The following is a 27,264-nucleotide window of genomic DNA, read 5'->3' on the forward strand; positions in this document are numbered from 1 at the left end:
TTCACCTGTCTCTGCATCCCAGAGTGCTGGGATTACAGGGTGTGCCACCACTCCCGGAAATTTCTGAGTTTTCCTTAGATCTTGTTTGTGTCTATATATGCTCTCCTGTCACAGCATACATTGTATGTAGACCAGAGAACAACCTTTGAGAGTCAGTTTTCTCCTCTCCACATGTGGTCTTGGAGATTGAGTTCAGATCTTAGGTCTGACAATAAACTAGTGAGCTTAGTCATCTTGACATCTTTGCTCCAGATTTTTAACAAGAGAGTTGGGCTCCTCTGCATATAGCACCCCAGGATGAAGAGAATACCTTGGACACTATGTACCCTGGTCTTTATAGTATTTAGACGTATTAAGTGTCTGTCTCATGGTGATTTATGTCTATTATCCCAGCATTCTGAAAATTAAGACGGAATTGCTGTGAGTTCATAGGCACCTGGGCTACAGAGGACTACCAGGCCAGCCAGGACTTTGCAGTGAAAATATGTTCAAAATTGAAAAACAACAATGAAAAGTTCTGTCTCTTTGAGAACAGGGACTCAACAACAGCAGGACCAGCATTCATACCAAAAGTAGGAGCCATGAGACCTACACAGTGGACACGGATTAAGGACTGGGCCTGTGGTCACCCTTTTACAGAATAAACAGAAGCAACAAAGTGTATAAGCTAAAATGCTTTAGTTGCACCAGTGCTAGGACTGCACCTGTGCCATCTGCCTAATATAACTAAAGTGCTTCTTGGTTTGTTATGCAGGGTCAGGATATCCCTTCCATACCCTAGATGGCCTGGAGCTCCCTATATAGACTAGACTTGTCTCAAACTTGTAGTAAATCTCCTGTGTTTTTCCATCCTCACCGTAGACCAATGGTGCATCTTAATCCTGCCCCTTATCCCCAGCAATATGGGACAGCACGAATGCCACAGTAGGCACACAGAGGTCAGACAACAGGTGAGAGCAGTTCTCTCCTTTCACTCTTTAGGGCCTGGGGACAGAACTCAGGTGAGAAGCAGCTTTACCTGCTGAGCCGGCCCCAAATGCATCCTTTAACAATTCTCTCACCAATTTAGAACCTGCTCTAATGGAAATCTTGGTGTCTTACTTCCTTGGGTCTGGAGCCCTTTTCTACTGTCTCTGAATGACCCTTCTGAGTTTCAGTCCTGTAATAAAATAGCATTTGGTCTTCTAGTTCTCCTTCCAGGCTTCCCTTTCTCACACCCACCACTTAGCCCTGGGTCAGCTTCTCCTCACACTCCCATCTTCCCATCTGGTTCGTACAGTCTTTCCCTCTCTTCCGGCCTCACATGGCTCTAACCCTCTCTTTTCCCCTCTCCGGGTCCCCAGAAGCGTTCCTTTCATCTTCTGGCTGGAGGGGTGGCCCCCTATTTCACTCGGCAACACATCTCTCTTGGGACCTTCTGAGGCTCAGCAGTTGGAGGAGGCGTGGCCTACCTAGATGCTTCTTAACTTACAGTGATGTTACATCCTGGAGTTATGTCAACTCAAATTTGAAATTTCATTTAATGCCCTTGTCCTACTAAACATCATGGCAACACAGTATACTATGCTGTGTATAGGCCATTATGATATTGCTTACTGGGAGCTGTTGCTCAATCATGGGAGAATAGAATACTACTTATCTTTAAATCAGAAGAAATAAAAATTCAAAGTATGGTTTCTGTTCAGTTTACGGTATTTTTGCACCATTGTAAAGTTAAAAAATTGTCAGTTCTTTTGGTAAGATCATTTTTGAGTTTCCAGTTTCTCTTTGAGACTTCTGGCAGCTATATGGTATTGTAACCAGTACCTTGGCTTGCCTTATTTTGTTAGGATACTGCATACAAAGGCCTCAGGGGAAACCAATGTTTTCTGGAATTATACTTTAGATCATAGTTGTGTCTTCATGTAGAATTGTCTTCAATAATATACTGATAACAAATGTGTCCCTGTTTTCCTGCAGTTATTTCCTATAACATTCCATAAAGAGAATGGAGACAGAATAGTTTGGGAATGAAATCCCTTTAGGGAAGCTATTCTCTTTCAAATGATTTTCCCGAAATAATCTCCTTAGTTTGATTTTCAATTCTTTTCCATCCAAAAGACAATTTCCTCAAGATATTAACAACCTACTATCTTTTTCTTTTTTTGCTCAGTATTCAGTTTTTTTTAATTACAGTAAAATCTTGCTGTTGTACAAGTTAACAGATGTTAACACAAGTAGATTGATATAACTAACTAACCAGTGAAATGGAGAGTAGTTTCATCTCCCTGAAAAGTGTCTTGTGCCGTTTTTTTTTTTTTTTTTTTTTTTTATAGTTCTATTATCTCCCATCGCGCAAACTCAGGCAACTATAGCTCTATATTCTGTTTCTTTACAGTTTTGCTTTTCTCAAGTGTGTGATATAAATTGGGGTCACATATAACCTTAGTTGGAAATTATATATTTGCTTTTAAGGTTATTGATTTACATACAGTTTGAAGAATATGTACATATATACAGTTTGAAGACTAATACAGAGAGGACCTGTATACCTGTTAGATCTTTCAGAACTATAGTACAATATCACAGACATTTACATGATCAAGCCTAAAATATTACATCACTTTAAGCCTACCTCAAGGCTACATTCACTGTTACCTAACCCCCAACCCCAAACCTAGACTCCTGGAAATTCCTATCTGTTCTCTATTTCAGGTCTTTAGTTGTTTTATGAATATGATATAAATGAAACCTCTAGTAACAGACACTCAGTCTACACAAAGTCCTGTCCGACCTCTCACTTCAGGTCAGTGAGTTATCCTCTGGCATGATGGCCCATAGCTGTAATCCCTGCTGAGATAAGAGGACCATGAGTTCTGGGTTACCCTGAGCTACATAGCAGGATCCTGTCCCCAAAATGCAAATGCTAGGGATGTAGCACTATGGTAGAACACCTGCCTAGCATGGGCAAGAACCTGGGCTCAATTCTGAACACTACAAAAATATATTGGTGGTATCTGTCTCTGTTCTTTTTTTTTTTTGGATTTTTTTTTATTTTTTATTAATTACACTTTATTCATTTTGTATCCCTCCACAAGCCCCTCCCTCCTCCCCTCCCGATCCCACCCTCCCTCCCCTTTCTGCATGTATGCCCCTCCCCAAGTCCACTGATAGGAGAGGTTCTCCTCTCCTTTCTGATCTTAGTCTATCAGCTCTCATCAAAAGTGGCTGCATTGTACTCTTCTGTGGCCTGGTAAGGCTGCTCCCCCCTCAGGGGGAGGTGATCAAAGAGCAGGCCAATCAGATTATGTCAGAGGCAGTCCCTGTTCACATTACTAGGTAACCCACTTGGAATATTCAGTATAGTTGTATATATTTACTGGATACTATACTGGCTCATGTGTTTGTTAACTTGATGCAAACTAGAGTCACCTGGGGATAAGGAGGTTTAATTGATGAAATGCTCCAGGCTGATTGACCATATGGCCATTTTCTTGATTAATGATTGCTGTGAGAAATCCCATCCCATGATGGATGGTGCCATTTTTCGGTAGATCATCTTGAGTTATAAGAAAGCAAGGTGATAGGGAGCAGACACAAAATGATGCTATTTACCTATTGTGAAATGCTTATCGAATCCAACATGTCTATCATCTCAAATACTTATTTAATCCTGTCTAACTGACATATTCTATGCTTTGATCAATATCTCCCTAATCCCCTCCAGCCTCTGTTATCTTCCATTCTGCTCTCTGCCACTATTGAGTTTGATTGTGAATCTACTTACATATGAGTCTAAATTCTACATGTAATAGAGAATATACAGTCTGTATGTCTTCTTAATTTCATTTAGCATAGTTTCCTCCAGGTTCATCTACATTGTCATAATGACATAATTTCCCTTTTTTGATATAGGGTATTACTGCGTAAACTTGGCTAGCCTGAAACTCCCTATGAAGACCAGGTTGTCAGGCTGTCCTCGAATTCACAAAGATCTGCTTACTTCTGCCCCCTGAGTGTTGGGATTCATGCACTACCACACTCTGCCTTTCCCCACCTCTGTTTTTTTGGGTCCTTCCTTCCTTCCTTCCTTCCTTCCTTCCTTCCTTCCTTCCTTCCTTCCTTCCTTCCTTCCGTTTTTTGAGACAGGGTTTCTCTTAAGAGTTGAATGGTATTCCATAAACACTTTATGTATCTATCTCATGATGGACACAGTTTGATTCCCTGTCTTGAGTATTGTGACTAGTGCTGCTGTGAACTTGGGAATGTAGATGTCTCTTGAACATAATTCAAATCTTTTGTCTACACTTAGAAGTCAAATTACTGAATTGTATGGAAGTTTAATTTTAGCTTTTTTAAAGAAATATTTTCATTATTTCTATAATGGCTGTACTAATTTACATTCCTACCAGCCATGCTATCCTTGTTAATCCTTGTTATCATTCATAGTTTTGATAACAGCCATCCCGAAAAATAGGAGATAACTCATGGTTTTAATTTGTATTTCTGTAATGATTAGTGATTTTGAGTATTTTTTCACATACCTGTTGGCTATTTTTGTGTCTTTTTTTGAGACAGTGTTGCAGGTCAGCAATGAACTTGCTATGTAGCTTAAGCTTGCCTCCCAAGAGCAGCATTTACAGGTGTGTGCTTGCTTATGTCTTTTTTCTAAGAAGAATATGTTGAGATTACTTGTTTTCAAGCGGAGTTGTTTGCTTGCTGTTGAGTTCCTTGTCTTTTTTTTTTACTATTAATAACTTATCACAAACAATCACTTTTAAATAATTTAAATACAACTTTTAAGTATTGCCTTCCAATCCACAGGTTTGTCTCTTTACTTTGTTAGCTATTTCCTTCCCTGTGCAGAAGCTTTTTCGTTTAATCCTACTTAATTATTATTTCTGTTGTTGAGCCTTAGGGATTAAATCTCAAACCAACTACTGATGTGTTTTACTCTTGTGTTTTGTTGACTGTTTTTTTTTTTTTCTTACTTTTTAAGGTCTTGATATGTAACCCAGGTTGGCCTGAAACTGACTATATAATCCATTCTGGCCAGGAACTCTTGGTCTTCCTGCCTCTTGGCAGATGAGTACCATATACTCCAATGGCCAGTTCCTGTGTTTTCATCTAGGAGTTGTCTGTTTTATTCTGTTGATTTGTGTATTGGTCTTCCACCACTACTACAGTGCCTTCATTAATTTTAATATAAAATCTCTTAACTTTATTCCACCATGCCAGAATTGATTGGCTATATGTATTCCTTTCCTTTTGATTTCTTCATAAATTTTATGATGATCTTGCTTACATGTTTTAGAATCTCTTGCTAGGACTATGATAGAAATTAAGTAACATTGAAAGCCATTTTAGGAGAGTTGACATCCATGAATACAGTATACTGCTCCATTTATTTAGACCTTTAATAATCTCATTGATGTTTTATTCCTTTCAGCATACAGATCTTATGCATTTATTTTGTCCTGCTTAGATTACCTAGAGAAGAAACCACAGTTGATACAGGTATAGTTCAGTCATCAATAACACACACACACACACACACACACACACACACACAAAGATTAAAGATTAAAAGTTTTGAGTTTTGGGTAGCCTAAACTATATAAACTTATCTTCTCACAGCTCTAGAGACTGGAAATACAAGATCAGGTGCAAGCAGGGCTGGTTTCTGGTAAGGTGTCTTCTTTACTTGTTGGTGGCCACTTTTCTGTGTTTTCCCCTACATAGCCTGTCCTATGTGTACACTATAGGGGAAAGGGGTCAGGGAACTTCATTGCTCTCCTTCCTGTATGGACTCACTCCTGTCAGGTGAAGGGTCTACCTTTCTGACTGCATTTGACCTTAGTCTCCTTAGTCCAAATCCTGCTATATTGGGGATTAGTATTTAGGTGTATAATGTTTTGAAGGACACAGTTTTCAGTCCATAAATGATGGTCTTTTAATAGAATTATTAGCACATATTATACATTGTAATGGGTTTGACACTGTTTTCTGCTTTAGTTTTACTATTAGTGTAATGCCTCATGAGATTGAAGCTAATCTTTTCACTTCTATTTTCTGGGAACTAGAGTGAATTCTATTTTAAATAATTCATAGACAGTCTTTAAACATTTTCTTTTAATTGTAGGCTAACTAAAAATATTCAATTTCAGGGGCTGAAGATAATGGCACAGTGGTAGAACATTTCCCTAATGGATAATTTCTGGGTTATATCCCAAAACTGCAAAATAAATAAATAAATGTTCAACTTCTATATTAATTCCAGATATATCCATGTTGACTTTTCCATCTTGGGTGAGCTTTGGTTTGTGAAGATTGGGTCCCTTTATGAATTTAATGTATAGTTTTGTTTTGTTTTGTTTTTAACAGACGTCTCTTGGCCTCTCTATTTATAATTTCATTTCTTGTATTAGCAATTTATGCCCACCTTTGTCAGTCTTGCTAAGGCTTTGTAAAGATTTTATGCCTTTAGATTTATTTTGTTAAGTTTTATGTATATGAGTACTTTGCCTGCCTGCATGTTTGTGTACCAGCGTGCCTGTCCAGTGTTTACAGAGATCAGAAGAAAGCATTGGATCCCCTGGATCTGGAGTCACAAATGGTTGCAAGCCTTTATATGGGGCCTAGAAACTGAAATGAGGGTCCACTACAAGAACAGCCAGTGCTTACAGCCACTGAGCCATCTCTCAGTCTCTTGTGATATTTTAAAAATAATCATTCTTTATTGATTTGTATGTGTTATTTTTTTCTACTTTAAATTTTGTTTTTTATTAAGTCTTCAGTTTGTTTTGTGTTAATTTTCTTTTTCTTTCTTTTTTAATTTTCTTAAGGAATAAGCCTAGATTATTGATTTAAACTTTCTTTCAAGGGTAGGGTGGTGAAACAGTAAAGGCATCTGCTGTCAAGCCTGACACGAGTTTAGTTCCTGAGACATCCCTAATAGAAGGAGAGAACAGGCTCAAATAATATTTTTTAATTATAAATTCTTTTCAAGGATAGTTGAATTGGTAGAATGCTCTTGTAAATAACATATAGTTGGGTAACTAGTCTGTTAAAACTATCATAACTAAGACTAGGTGCCTTAAACAATGAAACTTTCTCTTTTCACAGGTCTAGAGGCTCGGAATTCCAAGTTCAAAGTCATCTCTGATTTATTATGTGATTAAGGCCTGCTCTCTACTTGTATATTTGCTGTGAACTTGCTATTCACTTCACACTGTTCCTCTTCTTTTGCTAGTTCTTTATTGGCTTTTCTTTCATACCTTCCTTTAGCTTTCCCTTTTTCTTTTATGACAGTGCTGGGGATTGAGCCCAGGGTTTTGTGCTTGCTAGGCAATTACTCTACCACTGATCTTCAGCTGTACCCTTCATTTAACTCTTAGTTACCTCTATAAATATCCTATCTCCAAATATCATATATGAATTGGTCTCCAAATATATGAACTGGGAAGCATACAATTAAGTGACTAATACTGGGCAATATTTTTAATCAATTTAGAAAATTTCATTTAATTGGTATATTGTAGTCTTTATACCTTTAATTGTAATTGGATTTTAGTGTTCTGTTTCATTATTCATTCACTGTTTTTTTTTTTCAGTTTTGTTTGGTGGTAGTTCCTCTTGCTGCCTTTAAAAAATTATTTAAATTTTTTTTTTGTATGATATAGTTATTTGTCTCTCTGTATGGGGTAAGAAATAAACCCAGAACCCTCCTAGGTCTAATATAACTCTACTATTGAGTATCATGGGTTTAGCTTGTATTATGTTTTTTTTTTTTTTGGATGGGGTCTTGCTATGTTGCTATGTAGCCCAGTGATTTCAATTGTATTAAGTTTGTCTAAACTTGTTTCCCTACCCTTACATACTTGAAAAAAAATGCATGCTCGGCTTTTTAGTCGGGTGTTCTATATGTGTCAGTGGTTAGTTGGTGGTATTATTTGGCTTTATACTCTTTTCTTTGGTTGGTTGTCTTTGTTTTGAGACAGTCTTACTATCTAACCCTTCAATGGTCTTGAACTCACACGTCCGCCTGCTCTGCTTCCTGAGTGCTGGGACTAAAGGCCTGTGTTGTTTTTCTGTCTACTGGTTCTTTCCATTTCAAGCTGTTTTGGAACTTAATATACAGCCAGGGGCCTCAAACTTGTGATCATCCTGCCTCATCTGCTTCTTAAACATTGAAATTGCAGCTCAGTACCACCATGCCTGGCCCTTGGTTGTCTTTTATACTATATCTATTGACATAGTTTCTTTTGTGTTTGCTCTAGAGATTATCATGTGTACTTAACTTTATATAATATAATTAATGTTAATATTTTTACTTCTTTAGCTGGATTATGAACTTGGCTATTATATAAGTTTCCTTATATACTTAGGTCTCCTTTCTGTTTTGGTTGTCATACATGCATTGACAATTACACTGGACACTACTACAGTGTAATTGTCTCTTTGTTTGGTTTAGGGTGTTGTTTTTATGTGACGTTTACTGTTTGCTGTCAGGTCCCAAATTCCTAGATTCATTTTATCATCCTGCCTCAGCCACTCAAGTGGGTAGCCAGCCATGTGCTACCTACATCTGTCTTTACATTGTTAAAAGTATTGATTTTAACATCTACATATTCCAGCTTTTGTGTGAATCCTAAGGAGAAAGTTGATTTTTCTCTTTATGATAGGCAGTTAACCCACTTGAGTTCAGACTACACATTGTAATCTGCCCAGTGTAGTTCAGGGTCTTTTGTTGTTGTTGTTGTTGTTATGTTTTTAATGTTTATTCAGTTTTCAAACCTTACTAATATAAAATATACCCATCATGCCTGCCTAATAGCCAGTTCTGGCATGTGGGCTTCCCTTAGTTCAGTTCTCACAGTTCTGTTTCAGACTAGCTGCACACATGAATAGCTTGAGGATGAGCCAGGAGCTGATATTGATTTTATGAGGTTACATTCCTAAATTCCTCCTCCCTGTAATTTCATGTGTACTTTTATGTTCCCTGCAGCTCCACTTTACTATCTTCTATGGAATGTTTAAAAAGAGGGAGGGTCTCCTCCCTCTTTTTAAACATTTAGTGGGGTGTGTTTTGTTTGCTTGTTTGTTTTAATTTGAACTTGAGTTCTTTCTCCTGAAAGTGGTTGTATATCCAAGTCCTGTTGTGAACAGTTATTAGAAGGATGTGGTAGGGTGATTATAATGTGCCCTTAATAAAGTACTCTTTTACTCTGGTGGATGGCTTAATGTCAAGTTCCTGCTCTTATCTAGTACTCTCACCCAGGAATCTTTGTTTATATTGGTTGGTACCCAATGGCTCTTATCTGAATTGTGTAGTATATTCCCACCAAAATATCTTCACAAGTGGAAGAAGTTATATTCAAGTTTGCCAGTTAGGTGAGACACAAAATCCCTATGGCATAACAGAAATGGAACTTAGAAGAAGGCATTATAATATCTCACAGTATTAACAAGAAAGACCATCTGGGATATAACACAGGTGCAGTGCAAGAGAAAGTGAGGATCATGTGGGCCAAAGCCTTTAGTAGGTTTGGTTCAGGGTATTATCTAGTTAGGTTTTGCTCATAGAAGTTTCAACCTGGAGGTTTAAGTGAACAAGAACAAGATTCTTGGAGTCACGCTGTGACTGAGAGGTGGTCACAGTACCATATCAGAAGTCCATGAATTATGTGGGGTCAGTGGACTGACTAACTCCAGTAGGTTGTACCTACCTGTCCCATTGAGGGGTGGCCACTAAAAGTAAGGTAGAGAAATTGTTAAGTAGAATTGTGTTGCTAGCCTTGAGGAATTCAGAGGAGGTAGAGTGTTAGAAGCTGTATGGAAAGTGACTGAGCCCTTATTCTGGTATAAGAAAGTAAAAATGGACACCCAGCTACCATAAAATTATAGGAATTTTCTACTCCAAAGAGAAGCTGTGCTTTCTAAGGTAGGATTCTTTTATGGCAGATTTACACCTGCAGTATTTGTGCCTAGCCACAATAGGAGTTAATGTTCTTAGCCGGCAGGAATGAAGAGTATTTCCCATGTGAATGCTTGTTATATAGGTCTCCCATGAAGTGTTGCCCATTTGCCAGCACAGGCAAACTCAGTTGGAGAAAAAAAGCACTTTCTCTGCTGCAAACTCCCAACTGATCTCCTTTGCTTGTATTTCCTTCTTGTCTGATGTTGGAGAAACACCTGTTGATCTAGGGAAAGGCTGAGCCACCTACACAGTTTTGTTGGGGTTTAGAGACGTGGTCTGTATGCCTTCTTTTGTTGGGAATGGGCAGTCATAACATGTTCTAGCAATTTTGTGAAGTCCTTCTATCCCTAAACAGATTGCTTTCTACTTCTCCTTTAAGTCTTTTTGGGTGCCTCTTGTGTACTTTCAGGGCACATAGTTAGACTTAATGTAGTTATTAAATGACTAGAGTAAGGCCATCTTCCTACATCACAGTGGAGAATTTCATTTACCTTCTTAAGTGCATGTGATTAACAATCAGATTGAACAATCCTAATCTAAAAATCTGACATCTGAAATGCTCCAAAATCTAATATTTTTGAGTGCCAGTATTATAGAATTAGAAAATTCCATACCTGATTTCATGTGATATAATGGCTCAAAATCAAAATGCATGTACACGAAAATATGGCAGAAATTAAGATATAGGTATGTTGCTAAAATGCCTTCCCTGAAGTAAATATAAATCAGCATCTACTCCTCTTCCCAAGGTCAAAACAACAAAGCAAGGTGCAATTCTGCTGAAGTTCACTCTTGGAGAACCAAGGAATTTTATTGGGTTACTTACAGAGATGTGAACACTTCCCCCCCCCCTACTGGCTACACTTGGAAAACCTAACTCCAACAGGGATAAGGGCTTCCTTGCAGTCTAGGTGCATAGATGGATGCCCAGCTCTAGTCTTTCCCTTCTTCTATATACTCTACCCCTTCTCCCATGCCTAGTGCAGAGTCCCCAGGAAGTAGGGAACAGGTAAATACTCAGTCAAGAATCTCTCTCATGCCCTACTCTGCACCTCTGTGGGGAGGTGTAAACCATCAACGAACCAACTAACCAACCTAGGTAGGATGATCTTTTGCAAGGGAGTCACTGCTGAACTCTTCAATATGGTAGTTACTTGGACAGTTACTTATATATTGTGCGAGTGTGTGGGGTCTTGTATCTGTCTGTCTTTCTGTCTCTGTGTGTGTTTGTGTGTGTGTGTGTTTTCATGAGTGCATTTTATATTTGAACTTCGGTCTCATCCCCAAGGTATCATTATGTATGTTAAAATATTCTAAAATATCAAAAACAAAAGACTCAAACTCTTGTTATTCCACGTATTTCCTGTAAAGATATAGCAAACCACTGGAGACTGTGGTCTAAACAGCAATCTATTTTTATTCACAGTTCTGGAGAGTAGCATTCCAAAATCAAGTTGCCAGCAGGGTAATTTTCTGCTGAGGCCTCTCTCCTTGGCTTGGTAATGTTTGTTATTTTGCTGTCTTACACAGATGCACACTAATAATAACAATAAATAAGTAGGAATTTTGACTAAATTGTAGTTACTGCACATAATACTATTATACAACATGTAATTTATTTTAATTTGGCTTCCAGCTTATATGTATATGCATGCGTATGCACACTTCTATATACTTTACTTGACTTCATACAGTATTGCATGAATCTTTCTGGTTATTCTTTAGTCCACATTTGTGTCTCACTGTTTTCTTTTCTAGCACTGAATATATATTGGCTTCTAGCATCAATATATTGACTTACTTGCTTAGCATTATACAAAAACTAGACTCAGAATTCCTGGAACTGTATCACTGCAGAAAGAGAACTTACTTAGTACAGTATATGATTTGCCTACATACCTTCTGTCTGCAGTAAATATAGAGTTCCAAAGTTCCTTAGACTAATTATTTCCTGTGTTTTCTATATAATGACCTTATATATTATTTATCATATTGTTAGATTTAAATTTTTAGTTTGTATTATATTTACATTTTATTTCTTCCCAATGTCATCAATTTAACTTTATAACTTTTTATATAAAATGTTAACATAATTTTAAAATTTTTAATGCATGGGTGTTTTACCTTCATATGTTTCTGTGCATCACCTGTGTGCCTGGTGCCCAAGTAGACCAGAAGAGGACATGCTGAATCACACAGTTACAAGCCACCATATGGGAGCTGGAACTGGAACTTAGGTCCTCTGCAAAAGTAGCCGGTGTTCTTACCAGCTGTCTCTCCAATCCCTTAATGTATTTTTAAAAGACAAAATTATATAAAAAGACAAAGAATTGTCACTACTCCATCACTTCTGTTCCATTTTTACTCTGCCTTTGAGATATCTGGTCTTGTTAATGTTCAGTTTTTGTTTTTAATGTTTCTTTGGGTTTTTGTTGTTGTTTTTGTTGTTGTTTTAAAGTAAGAATCTGGATAGATGGCTTAATGGATAAAATGCTTGCTGAATAAGCATGAGGACCTGAGTTCAGATCCCCAGAATCCATGTAAAAGCCATGCATTATGATGAACCTCTGTAACCCCAGCATCAGGAAAACAGGCAGCTAGAGAGGGGTTTGCTGATCAGAGGGATCACAAGTTCTAAGTTTAGTGAGAGACTCTGTCAATATGAGGCTTGGAGATACAGAGGCGACTTAGCAGTTGGTAGTTTGTGGTGTTTTGTAGATGGTCTGTTGCTGTTGTGTGTGTCCTCAACAAATGACTTTGCTCAGTATGCACTGAACAGCATAGAAAACATGGTATAGGAAAGGAACAAGTAATTCTCTACAGAAATCTTTAACAGATTTTACAAAGGGATGAGTTGATTTACTGACTCCAGACAACCCTAGATAGCAATCAAGACTACAGGCAGATAATTCTGGGTTAGGGACATGGAAAAGCATATAACTTCAGATTCAAACTATGCATTTAGCTTAGGTTATAAAAGTTCATGGGAAATCCGAGGCATAGTAAGGTTGGTTACATTGTTCTCTTAAAGGCAGGTTACTTAAATAGGCTGAGTACATAGTGGGATACTAGATTTAGTACATAGTCTTCTTGAATGATCTTGAGGTGTATTTTTTAACTTGGCTGTAAAGTTAAAATTGTTTGTAGTCAGATATTTTCATAAAAACGTATCAACACACAGACATACGGATAAATGTTTAAAAATGGGATGGATAGAAATTAAAGAAGATACCTGAAGTTGGCCTCTGGCTTCTACACACACATGTGCATGCACACATATATATCATACATAGGCATGCATGCCCACATACACAAACAGAAAACAGATGAGAGGAATAGATACAACTGTTAGTAGAATGCTTGCCTTTTATCCACAAAGACCTCGTTTCAATCCCATAATCAAATAAAACTGGCCATGGTAGCATATCCCAGCACTTGGGAGGTGGAGGCAGGAAGATCAGGAGTTCAAGGCAAGCTTGGGATATATAAGATGCTGTGTACTATCTAGTTTTATGCCAACTTGACACAACCTAGAGTTAACTGAAAGGAAGGAACCTCAATTGAGAAAAATGCCTCCATGAGAACCAGCTATAAAGCATTTTCTCAGTTAGTGATTAATGGGGAATGGCCCAATCCACTGTGGGCGGTGTCACTCCTGGGTTGGTGGTCCTGGACTCTACATAAAAGCAGGCTGAGCATCCTACTAATTAGCACCCCTTCTATGGCTTCTGCATCACTTCCTGCCTCCAGGTTCCTGCCCTGTTTGTGTTTTTGTCCTGACTTCCTTCAGTGATAGATTATAATGTGGAAGTGTAAACCAAATAAACCCTTTCCTTCCAACTTGTTTTTGGTTGAAGTGTTTCATCACAGCAGTAGAAACCCTAAACAGGACAGAAGTTGCTACCAGGACAGTGGGGTATTGCCTTGAGAGACCTGACGGTGTGCTTTGGGAAGATTGTGGAAGGATTTTGGAATTTTGGACTAGAAAAGGCATTTGTGTTGAGAGCTCAGTGGGGATATTCTGTAGGAGTTTGAAAGATAAGAATGTTGAGGGTAGTGTAGAAGATAGGGGCCTGGCTTGTAAAGTTTCTGGAGGAAGTTTAAAGACTCAGTCAGAGCCATTTGTTATTTTGAATTAATATTCTGTGGTTCTGGTTAGCTGGGGCTGAAGAATTAGCTATGATTAACAAGATACCAGACTACTAAAGGGTTTGAAACCTTTATGTTACTGGGACAACTGATGCTGATTAGCTGGAGCTAAGAATTAGCAGCGATTAAGAAGAAAACAGCATCACAGAGATGAACTCTTCTGGGAAGTGTTTCCTGAGAGTCAGCACACGGAATCTGTGTTGCACATGTGGCCAAGATTGTACTTGTGCTGGCAGCTGAACTTGGTAGTGTAAGAGTTATTCATGATTTGAAAGCATGAAGGGCTGAGCAGCTGGGGCTTGGCACTGTGTGGTAGGGCTGTAGTTCCTCAAGAGAGCCAAGAGAAGATATTACTAAAACTACAGAAGACCCCAGCATTTAGAGATACCAGTACCATGGTATCACAAAGAACACCAGAAGTAGTTGAGAAATCTAGAAGATCGTGAATGAATTCCAAATAATTAGACATAAAGTTGTTTACACTTTTGGAGTTTGGTTTTGCTTTTTTCAGAATGTAAGTATGCCCTGGTTCTTTCCTCATAAGGTTAAAAAAGTATTTAATTTATTTTGGATTTTACTGGAGCCCACAGCTGAGAGACTTTGAATTTTAGAGACTGAAATTTTAAATGTTTGAATTTTTAAAGGCTAGGGTTTAAAAAATTCGGAATGTTTATATTGTAATGTTGCTGTTAATGTGTGATTGCAAGGAAGAACAAGAAGGGAAAGGTTATGGTTTGACAATGATGTGTTTGTGTGTCAAGGGTCAGTTGTGCTGTCTAGTTTTATGTCAACTTGACATAAGCTAGAGTTATCTGAAAGGAGGGAATCTCAGTTGAGAAACTGCCTCTGTAAGATCCGACTGAGCCCATTTTGGGTGGTGCAATCCCTGGCTAGTGGTGCTGGATTCTATATGAAAGAGGCTGAACAAGCCATATGAAGCAGATCAGTAAGCAGCCACCCCGCATGGCCTCTGCATCAGCTTCTGCCTCCAGATTCCAACCCTGCTTGAGTTCCTGTCCTTACTTCCTCAGTGATGAACATTAGTATAGAAGTGTGAGCTGAATAAACCCTTTCCTCCCCAACTTTCTTTTGGTCATAGTGTTTCCTCATGACAATAGATATCCTAACTGGGACACCTAGATTCCAAAAAAAAAAAAAAGAAAAAAAAAACAGTTACTTTTAGTTGCATTTTTGTTATACAACATGTATTATATGTCTACTTTGTACTATAAAGGTTATTTTGTACTTTGCATTATCTCTTTAATATTATTCTTATTTATTTTTATAGGTACATAGTACTATATTAGTGGCTACACTCCTTTGTTTAAACATTGTATGAGGGTATTTAAATTGTTTCCAGTCTTTTTCAATTAAGAGTAGTTCTACAATAAATTACTTTTTGCATATGCTTGTGCCTTTTTGTGCAGGTGTATCTTCTATATAAGTTCCTATAAGTGGCAGTACAGGAAGGTAAATAAGTTTGTTTGGTGAGCTATTGTCACATTCCTTTCTACATTGTCATATTCCATTCTATAGTGATTGTCCTGTTTTCCATTATTACCAACCATGCATGATAGTGTCATCAATGCACCAACACAGTACATTGTTCACTTGTAATTAATTCATCTCCTAGGAACAAAATAGCATCACTCTAGTTTTTATTGGTTATTCATGAAGCTAAATATCTTTTTGCATATTTACGAACTATTAAAAGATTTTTCATATTTTGACCAGGCATGAGGACACATGTTTTTAATCTCAGCACTTGGAAAACAAAAGTAGGCAGATCTCTGTGAGTTTAAGGCCAGCCTGGTCTACATAATTCTAGGACAGCCAGTATATATAGTGGAACTCTGTCTCAAATTTTTTTTCTATCACTTACTTGCTTTTTTTTCTCTTTAAGAGTTTCTTATACATCAATGATACTAACTTTTAAAAAATTATTGCATTTATTTGTTTATTTTGTGCACTCATATGTCTGTGTGTATGTATGTAGGCACTTGCACTACGGCATGCATGTGGATCTCAAAGGAAAATCTGTGGTTGTCAGTTCCCTACTTCTGTTGTTGGGTTCCAGGGATAGAACTTTAGCCACCAGACTTAGCAGCAAGCACTTTTACCTACTGAGCCACCTTATTGGCTAGATATAAACCTTTTGCCTAAAATATATGTTACAGTAATTTTTCTCCTTTGTTATTTGTCTATGGATTTAAGTCTTTGGAAAAAAACGACTTTAAAAAAATATGGTTATATTTAGTCAATCTTTCATTATATCTGGATTTTTCTTCATGGTTAGAATATAAAGTCAGGTCATGAATGCACTAACTTGTATACTCTTCAATTTTTGTAGTATCTTATTTTTTTGTATTTGTTTGTTCTTGAACACAGGATTATATACAGATATAAATTAACTTTTTCCAAATAATTCTCCTGTTTTAGAGCCATTAATTAAAAAGTAAGTTTTATGTGCTGGGCACAGTGGTCCGTACTATAATCCCAGCACTCAGACAGCTGAGGCAGGAATGTAGGGACTTTGTGGCCAGACTAGGCTACATAACAAGACTCTGTCTCCAAAACAACAGTTTTTTTTTTTTTTTGACTCAGTACTTTAAGATTGGTTATTTTACTTTTGTTACAGTATTTTTCTAACTAGTCTTATAACATGTTATAAAATGTCTGGCCTCATATGTGCCAGATGCCCATGCTGTCTGAAACTCTTCCTGCTGTGGCATATATCACCATACTGAACCTTGCCCTTAATTTTTATATACTTTTATATTTTGTATATGACCTTTTATGGTGTTGGGTGTTGAAGTTATGACCTTGCACATGTTAAACAAAGACTCTACCACTGAGTACTTCCAGTACTACATTCTTTAGCACATTTAAAAAGTTTATTTGCTCCTCATTACATTTATAAATTACCTTAAACTACATCTTTGTGACTTTGTGTCATCCTGTGATTGTATGTCTGAGTCATATTATTAGAGGGTACAATCCGTACAGGCGACTATCCTTCTCAACTATCCTTCTTAGGGATTACTAAGACTGCTGTTGGATTTGATAATTCACTGGGTACACCAGAACTCACAGAAAGCTGCACAGTGCTGACTTATTGTGCAGAAAGCTTACTAATTGTAATCAGCTATGCGAAGAAGCATTTAAGGCATAGTCTAAGAAGTATCACACCATTTACCTGCAAATTTCATGATTTCCTTATTTTTCATTGCTGAGTAATATTCCATTGTGTAGATGTACCACAATTTCTGCATCGATTCTTCAGTTGAAGGGCATCTGGGCTGTTTCCAGCTTCTGGCTATTACAAATAAAGCTGCTACAAATGTAGTTGAAAAAATGTCCTTATTGTGTACTTCAGCCTCTTTTGGATATATGCCTAGGAGTGGTATGGATGGATCTTGAGGAAGTGCTATTCCTAGTTGTCTGAGAAAGCACCAGATTGATTTCCAGAGTGGTTGTACAAGTTTACATTCCCACCAGCAGTGGAGGATGGTTCCCCTTTCTCCACAGCCTCTCCAGCATGTGTTGTCACTCGCTGGGACCTGGAAAGGATCATCCTGAGTGAGCTGTCCCTGAAGCAGAAAAACACACACAGTATATACTCACTAATACAGACATGTAATATAGGATAAACCTACTAAAATCTGTACATCTAAAGAAACTAATCATGAGAGATGACCCTGACTAAAATGCTCAATTACCATCCGGAAAGGCAAAGAGGAAGGACATCAGAAGAAGAAGAAAACAGGAAATAAGCTAGAAACCCGCCACAGAGGGCCTCTGAAAGGCTCTTCCCTGCAGACTATCAAAGCAGATGCTGAGACATATGGCCAACTGTTGGGTAGTGCATGAAATCTTATGTAAGAAGTGGAAAATAGTAAAATCTGGTGTGGACAGGAACTCCACAAGGAGAACAACAGAATCAGAACAACAAAATCAGAACACAAGGGTCTTCCCAGAGACTCATATTCCAACCAAGTACCAGGCATGGAGATAACCTAGAACCCCTGCACAGATGTAGTCCATGGCAGTTTAGTGTCCAAGTGGGTTCCATAGTAATGGGAAGAGGGACTGTCTCTGACATAATCTGATTGGCCTGCTCTTTGATCACCTCCCACTGAGGGAGGAGCAGCCTCATCAGGCAACAGAAGATGACAATGCAGCCACTCCTGATGAGATCTGATAGACTAAGATCAGAAGGAAGGAGAGGAGGACCTCCCCTATCAGTGGACTTGGGGAGGGGCATGTGTGAAGAAGGGAGTGGGTGGGTGGGATTAGGAGGAGAGGAGGGAGGGCCTTATTGGGGATATAAAGTGAATAAAGTATAATTAATTAAAAGAAGTATCACATTCAGAGCTGCCATTTTCTTCTCCCTGTGGAGTCAACATTATTTTGACAGCACTGTGCAATAGCACTTTGGGAGTATTGCCCATTGGGTAGCTTGGGTGAGTTTCAGTGTTCAGAATTTTTATTACGGCTTCATTTAAGCATGCCTGATTGTTCCTGTGGCTGGTCTCCACCTCCAGCCCCTTTGGTAGTGACTCTTATCTTCCAGTGTAAATCATAACATAGTATCCAGATGGATAGGGTTCTCATACAACAAAGACACTCCTATGAGCATGAAATCTTAAAAATTACTGCTATAAAACCAAGGACTAAAGCCAGACAACATTTTAAAAAGATTAAACTAGTTTTACTATATGTCATTTTAAAAAGGAATGTCATCATTTGTGTTTATAGGAAGGGTTTTTCAATTTTCATATAACATTTCACATTTCTTTGAAAAATCTCTGAATATTTTTCCTTTTTGGTATTTTTCTGCTGTTTATATAATTTCACTAGCATTTGTTTTCATATAGGAGAATTAATTGACTACTTATATAGTTTTTCTGATATCTTCAAATATTTGCTTAGTATTGTTGATTCTTCATATACTCTTATATGGTTTACAAATAAAGTTGTTATTTATTTTTAGTTTTACTCTTTTATTTTCTCATATCTAATTGCAATAGCTAATTCCTACAATACCATATTTCATAGTAATGATTACTGTGTATTTTGCTTTGTTCCTGATGTTAGTGGAGATAGCCCTAGAATTTTCTCATTAAGTGAAATGTTGACTTCAGGATTGACTTATATCTTTAACATTCCTTGAAAGGTCATATATTCAGTGTTGTCTTAGTTATGGCTTCTATTGCTGTTACAAAGTGCAATGACCAAAAACAACTTAGGGAGCATAAGGTTTTATTGTATTTTATACTTCCACATCATAGTCTGCCATCAAAGGGAAGTCAGGGCAGAAATTCAAGGCAGGATCTATAACAGAGGCAGGAGGGCTGCTTACTGGCTTGTTCCCCCTGGCTTGTTTTGTCTGCTTTCTTATAGGTCCTCAAGCCTAGAGATGATACTAACTCACAGTGGTCTGGGCCTTCCTACATCAATCAACGAGCATCAGTTCAAGAAAATACCCATAGCCTTGCCTACAGGCCAGTTATATGGAGGCATTTTCTCAGTTGAAGGTCTTTCTTCCCAGATGATTATACAGTGTAGAAAGTTGAATTATTCTTTCTAATTTAATTAATGCAGGAAAATTTTATGGCAGTGGTGTTCTTTAACCAGATAGTTCCCTAGTGACTGACAGAGAGACTATGATTTATTATTAAGCTTAATAATATCTTTAATACCTTTAAAACCCATGTAAAAGCCAATCACTTGCCAATCTGATGACTCCCAAGCAGCTTTTGCTTCATGTGTGCTTACAACTACATGCTCATCACCATCTTGCCTCATGGTGACTCCTCTCTCTCCAGCTTCCTCCTCTCCTGCTACATCTCCTGCTGCCCTATCTCCTTGCCTCCCTTTTCTTCTTCCCAGTCATAGATTTCAGCATCTTTATTTAGCCACTCAGGGATAAATGGACAGCATCCCTTTATCATCACTTGGTTAGAGGAGATAGTTCAACATTCATAGCAATGCCCATACCAGGGTGGTAACCAGACATCAAAGCAATGAAATCAGCATTTGAAAACACAGTTGGAGGGTCTCCACAAGGAGAGCAACAGAACAAGAAAATTTGAACACAGGGAACGTCCCAGAGACTCATACTCCAAAAAAGGACTATTCATAGAGATAACCCAGAACCCCTGCACAGATGTAGCCCAGGGCAGTTCAGAGTCCAATTGGGTTACATAGTAATGTGAAGAGGGACTGCCTCTGACATAATCTGATTGGCCTGCTCTTTGATCACCTCCCTCTGGGGGGGAGGGGAGCAGCCTTACCAGGCCACAGTAGAGGACAATACAGCCACTTTTGATGTGAACTGACAGACTAAGATCAGAAAGGAGAGGAGAACCTCCCCTATTAGTGGACTTGGGGAGTGGCATGCAAGCAGAGGGAGGAGGGAGGGTGGGATTGGGAGGAGAGGAGGGAGGGGCTTATGGGGGGATGCAGAATGAATAAAGTGTAATTGATGAAAAATTTTAAAAAAAAGGTAAAAAAAAAAAAAAGAAAACACAGTTGGATATTCCTCCCACAATATAATGTACAAAATTGACATGAAATTAGTCAATACAAGTTTAAGTAACCCTTGGTTAAGTAAATGACCCTGAATTCTGATCTCTTTCCTTTGGGGGATTGGTGTTTAAAATAAGAAATGGCTGCTAAATTTGTTTCAGTGTTTTTCTTTTTTGAAAAAAGCTTGTGTGTTTGGAGGTCAGTGGAAAAGTTCTTGGAATCAGTTCTCTTCTTCTCTGATGTGTCTCCTATTGATAAAGTGAGACTTGATGGTAAGAGCCATCTTTTCTTCCTTTCCTTTCTTAAAAAAATAAGAATTATTTATTTATTTGTTATTTATTTATTTTTTTATTTATTTATTGGAAATATTTATTTCCCAATCCCAAAGCTCCCTCCTTCCAACTTTATATGGGTTCCAGGAATTAAACTCAGGTCACCAGGTTTCTGTGGCAAACATGTTACCCTCTAAGCCCCATTTCAGCAATTTTTTTCTACTAAGATATTAAAATAAATCTTACAAATTGTCCCTCATTTGTAATGGTTAGGATCAAACCAGGGTCTTGCACATGCTGTCTTACTCAGTGTTCTATTGCTATGAAGAACCATATATAACCATAACCATATATAAAGGGAAACATTTAATTGGGGCTGGCTTACAGTTTCAGAGGTTTATTCTATTGCAGTCATGGTAGGGAACATAATAGCATGCAGACAGATATACTGCTGGAGAGGTACCTGAGATTTCTACATCTGGATCCACAGGCAGCAGGAAGAGAGTGACACTGGGCCTGGCTTAGGCGTTTGAAATCTTAAAGCCCACTCCCAGTGTCACATTTCCTTCAACAAGGGCATGCCTATTCCAACAAGGCCACACCCCTACTCCCTCCCAAGTAGTGCCATTCCCTGATGACACATGCTAAGCAAGTGCTCTACCACTGAGCTATACTTTCAGACAGTACTCTATTTAAATGATAAATAAACTAATGAATTTTTTTGGGGGGTTGGGGCACCATTGTATTCCTAGAATAAATTTCATTTGGTCATATTTTATTAATGTGGTCTTATTCTGTATATTTAGAAGTTTCACAAGTGAAACTGGTCTGCTATTTTCCAGTTTAGTACAGTCTTAAATCCACTTATGTACCAATATGTTTGATTCATATAAACAATGTGGAAGCTTTTCATTGTCCTTTCTCAGGAAGAATTTTGGTAGCGTTAGAATTGTCTTTGAAGGTTGTGTAAGATTTGTATGTGAAGCCTTTGGAGGTTAGTTCCATGGTAACTTTATAAAATACTCCAATCTGCTTAATCTGACTTACTTTGCCAGGATGAACTGTAGTCATTTGTATTTTTTTAAATATCCATTTCATCTAAATTCTGAAATTCATTTGCACTGAAATATGTGTGACAGTTTTTAAAACTCTGATTTATTGTTCATCATCACTTCTCATCTATAGTATATATTTGCACTTTTTCTCATTAGGTCAGCTAGTGGTTTATTTATATTTGTTGTTCTTTTAAATGTAAGATTTTGATTTTACTAGTATATTATTGGTAAATTTTTTAACATACTGCTTTTCTTAAATTTAATCTCTTAGTTCTTTTATTAAGTCTGATTGTCCTTGCTTTTGTGTTTTTTTCCCCTTGATTTTTTAATTGGAAAAAATCCCTTTTTTATTCTTACTGATTTGGTGTTTAAAGCTTTGAATTTTCCTTTATTCACTCCATTTTGTGTCTCATGGAGTTTGATGTGGCGTTTTTCTTACTCGTTTTAGAAATGTTGTAATTTTGGATCATTATTCCTTTTTCCCAAAGAATTAATAGAAGCTTGCTTTAATTTCAAAGTAGAAAATCTATTATTACCATTTTTTATTTTACTACATTTTTGTGAGAGTGTTTTTATACTATATCTATAATAATAGAACTTACTGATTTGTCACTCGATGTATTACTGAATATGTAACTTAGGTCTTCAGTAGTCATTTTTTTTTACACAAAAGTCAGATGACTTTTATGAGAAGTACTCCCTCTTTGTGGTTCATTTTCTCCTTGCGTGGATATTCATAAATGTTTTTACACATTGTAAAATTGAGCATTTGAAAATTTTTGTATGTGTTGTTTAATTCATTTTGGCTTTGAGGTTTGAATTCTGATGTCAGGATCTCTGTCTCTCTGTGCTGAGAATTGAATCCAGGATCTTGTCTATACTACCATCACTATAGTTTCAGCCCTTGACTGTTTTTAATTCTTTTTTAATAGAATTTCACATATGCGTACTGTATCATTTTTCCATTCCCTCTCCTTCCAACCCTCCCATAGCCTCTCACTCCCTCTCAAATTCATGGTCTTTTATTCTTTAATTTAATATTATTACATATCACTATGTATTATACATGTACATATGTAAAAGTATACATATAAACATTAAAATGCAACCTACTGAGTCTATTTAGTGTTGTTTAGTTGTTGTATGTGTTTAGAGCTGACCATTTGGGATTGGATAATCTGTCAAGAGCTTTGTTCTGAGGGAAGGTTGAATTTTTCCTATCTCAGCAGCCATTAATTGCCTATAACTCTTTATTTAGGGATAGGGCTTTGTGAAATTTTCCCTAACCACACTGACATGCCAATTAGTGTTCCATTTTTTTTCTTCAGATATGTTTAGGCAGCCATTTTGTTGAGATTTCTTAAGTGTGGCTAAGATTCTGTCTCACAGTAACATCCTATCCTGGTTTTCTGGCTTTTATAATTCTACCCCCTCTTCTGTGATATATCCTGAGCCTTAGGTATACCTTAGGTATATATATATATTTTGTATATTTATCACCGATAGGCACGTTGCAGTTGGCTGGCTGTTCTCTCACATGTGGCTTTCTATAATCATGTCTATCTGCTGCACAAAGAAGTTTCTTTGATGAGGAATGAGAGGCTATAGTCATCTCTGGGTGTAAGAGTAAATATTTATAATGTAGTCAGAAATTATACTGGTTTAAAGAAGTAACTAGGTTTTCCTCTAGGGTCCATGACCTCACCAGGCATGCATTTTTATCTTTTGAGCAGGCATTAAGTCCAATTAGATGGCTGTTGGTTCCTCCCAGGATACAAGTGCCACTACTGTACCTTTAAGGATGTCTTTTTCTTCTAGTCATTTGTTGGGTTGCTAGTTTTTCTTTGGCAGCTTGCATAGCTTCTTCAAGTATTATGAAAGTTGGCTCTCAGGGAGGAGGTTTCCAGGCAAGATCCAGCTCTGTTCTTCCAAGACTTGTGTGCTATCTTCAGCAGCAGAGGCGAATTTTCAATTTCTGGGAGACAATAAAGGAGTAAGACAGTAGCCTACATTGTTTTAGAGGTCTCTTCAACTCCGCTGACCAGCAACTTGAAAAGAAGTCTCCCTTGCCTGGCACTGGGGTTTTTGTTTGGGTGAACATATGTATGCTACATATATGTATAAGCTATATATATGTATGCATACATATACACATAGAGATGTGTAATTTTAAGTAAACATAAATGATTCTCTACAGATTTTTCAAAATTCCTTACTAGTATTTCTTTCCTCTTTCCTTCTCCCTCTGTGTTGTCCTTCTTCCCACCTCCCCTGTTAAAGTGCTCTTCCATTTTTCCCATTTTCCTCTTTATAACACCAGTGTCCTACCTCTCTCTCTAGAGCTTCTACTCACAATGCTTGTCCCATCCCCCTGCAGTCCTTTCCTGTTATCTCAATTAATTCTAGGTTATATACTCACATCTAAAGACTGGGAGCTGTGGTCCACAACTGAGATGCTTCGCTATCTGGGTCTGTGGTACCTCACTTGGTATATTTTCTAGTTCCATCCATTTTTCTGCAAATTTCATGATTTCATTTTATTACATGTAAATAATATTTCGTTGTATATATGTACTACATTATTCATTTATCTATTGAAGGATGTTTGTTTTTATTTCCTAGATATTATGAGTACAGGCAGAGCTGAGCAACTATCTGTGGAGTAGGATGTAAAGTTCTTTGAGCATATATATGCCAAGGAGTGGTATAGCTGGGTCATATAATAGATTTAGTTTTAGCTTTTTTGTTTGTTTGTTTGTTTTGTTTTGTTTAGAATTCTCCATACAGAGTGGCTGTACCAGTTTGCAATCCCACCAACAGTGAATGAGGGTTTCTTTGCCAGGCTTTGTTGTTAATTGTTTTCTTGATCTTATCAATTTTGCCTATGGTAAGGTAAAAATCTCAGTTCAGTTTTAGTTTTCATTTCCATAATTGCCAAAGATGTTAAACACTTTGAGGTATTTCCTACCCGTTTTTATTTCTTCTTTGGGGAATTCCCTGATTAGATTCATAGGGCATTTTCTTTTTTATTTTTTCTACTTGTTTTCTTGTCTCTGTTTTTTTTGTTTTGTTTTTTAGTTCATTATATTTTGATACTAATCTTGTCAGACGTTTAAGGGGCAAAGTTTCATGCCCACTCTATGAGCTTCCTTCTTTTTTGATTAACTGTTTTGTTTACTATACAAAAGATATTTAGTTTTATGAGGTCTTACTTGTCAGTTGTTGGTCTTCATTTTGCAGCAAATGTAGTCCTATTCAGAAACTCTCTTCTAATACCTATGCCTTATAGAGCACTGCCAATATTTTATTCTAGTAGTTTCAGCAATTTTCATATTGAGGTCTTTGATCCACTTGCAGCTGATTTTTTGCTGGGTGATAGACTTAACTCTAATTTAATTCTTTTATATCTGGCCATCCAAATTTTCCAACACTCTTTGTTGTCTTCTCTCCAGTATGTGTTTTTGGCATCTTTGTCAAATATCAAGTGCTATAGTCACATGCACTTATGTTTGGGTCTTCTGTTTTGTTCTGTTTTCTGTTTCTTCATGTCTGTTTTGGTGCCAGTACAATGCTATTTTTATTACTAAAACTCTGTAATGTATCTGGGAATCTGGAGTGGTAATCGCTGCAGAATTGTTTTTTTGTTTTGTTTTGTTTTGTTTTGTGGTTGTGTTCCAGTATAACCCAGGCTTGTTTTGGCTATCCTGGATCTTTGGAGGTTCTATATTAATTTTATTATTTTAACATATTTTATATTGTTATAAAATTATATTATAATATAAAATTATATATAATTTATATATTATAAAATTATATATAATCATATTATAATATAGATAATATATTTGTATTAATTTTATTATTTTTTTTCTATTTCTGTGAAGAATGTCAGAGGTTTTGAATTAGGATAGAAGTAAATCTGTAAAGTTGATTTGGGTAGGATAGTCATTCTTTTTACAGAATTTTTTTAAAGACTTATTTATTAATTATGTATGCAGTCTGCATGTATATCTTTATTCCAGAAGACGGCACCAGATCTTATTGTAGATGGCTGTAAGTCATCACTTGGTAGCTGGGAATTGAACTCAGGGCCTCTGGAAGAGCAACCAGTGCTCTTAACCCCTGAGCCATCTCTCCAGCCCAGGATGGTCATTTTTACAACATTAATTCTACTAGTCCATGAACATAGGTGGTCTTTCCATTCTCTAATGACTTCCTCAATCTCTTTGTTCAGAGATCTGAAGTTTTCATTGTAAAGGTTTTTTTTTATCTCCTTAGTTAGGTAATTCCTAGATATTATTTGAGATTAGTATGAATGGGAATGTGTCCACGATTCCTTTCTCGCTGTATTTCTCCTTGGTATGTAGAAAGGCTTCTGAATTTTTGTAAGTTGATTTTGTTCTTTGCCATTTTGCTGAGATTATTGATCATTTCTAGATGTTTTCTGGTAGAATTTTGGGAGTTTTTTGCATATCATCTTATGTATACATCATATGCAAATAGGGATGATTGATTTCTCTTCCTATTTGTATCTTTTTAATTACCTTCTCTTCCTTTTTTTTTTTTTTTCTCTAACTACTGCTTTGAATACTATATAGTGGAGGACAACCCTGTCTCCTTCCTGATTTTAACAGAATTGCTTCATGTTTTTCTCTATTTGGGATAATGTTAGCTGTGGGTTTGTAATATATAACCTTGATTATGTGGAATTATGTTTCCTTCAGTCCTACCATTTCTAGAAGTTTTATCATGAAGAAATGCTAGATTTTGCAAAGGCCTATTCTTAATCTATTTAATTGTTCATGTGATTTTTGTCTTTAATTCCATTTTTTGGTCCATAACTCACTGTATAGACCAGGATAGCCTTGAATTCAGATATCTCCCTGCCTCTTCCTCCCATGTGCTGGGATTAAAGTATGCACCACCACACCTGGCCTAGAAGATTTTTTTAATGGGTCTCTTTAAGTTGGTAGTCTCTATTTAGTCTGATTGTGATGGCTTAGATTAATCTGGAAATTTGTCCATTTCTTTTAGATTGTCAAAGGAATATGATTTTTTTAAGTATTCCCTTATTATAACCATCTATGCTTATTCGAAGTTTTGCCCTCTTTACAGTGCACCACAGTTCTACTTTTTCTTTTGCTCTTAATATACTTTGATCCTATTGTGGATGGAAGTTATTTGTATGATTTTAATCTTTTTAAATATATTGAGACTTATTTTGTGATGTAACATACCTGGAAAATGTTCCATGTGACTAAGTTAACAAGAAGCTCTTACAAAGACATTTTGCTAAAAT

General features: G+C 37.0%; 1 protein-coding gene across 10 annotated transcripts in view; it reads left to right on the forward strand.

Annotated features, from left to right (window-relative positions):
- Positions 1–27,264, forward strand: part of Znf182 (zinc finger protein 182) — a 57,220-nt gene that overhangs the window by 1,790 nt on the left and 28,166 nt on the right. The window lies entirely within an intron of this gene.

Source organism: Meriones unguiculatus, assembly GCF_030254825.1.
Source record: "Meriones unguiculatus strain TT.TT164.6M chromosome X unlocalized genomic scaffold, Bangor_MerUng_6.1 ChrX_unordered_Scaffold_31, whole genome shotgun sequence".
NCBI lineage: Eukaryota > Metazoa > Chordata > Mammalia > Rodentia > Muridae > Meriones > Meriones unguiculatus.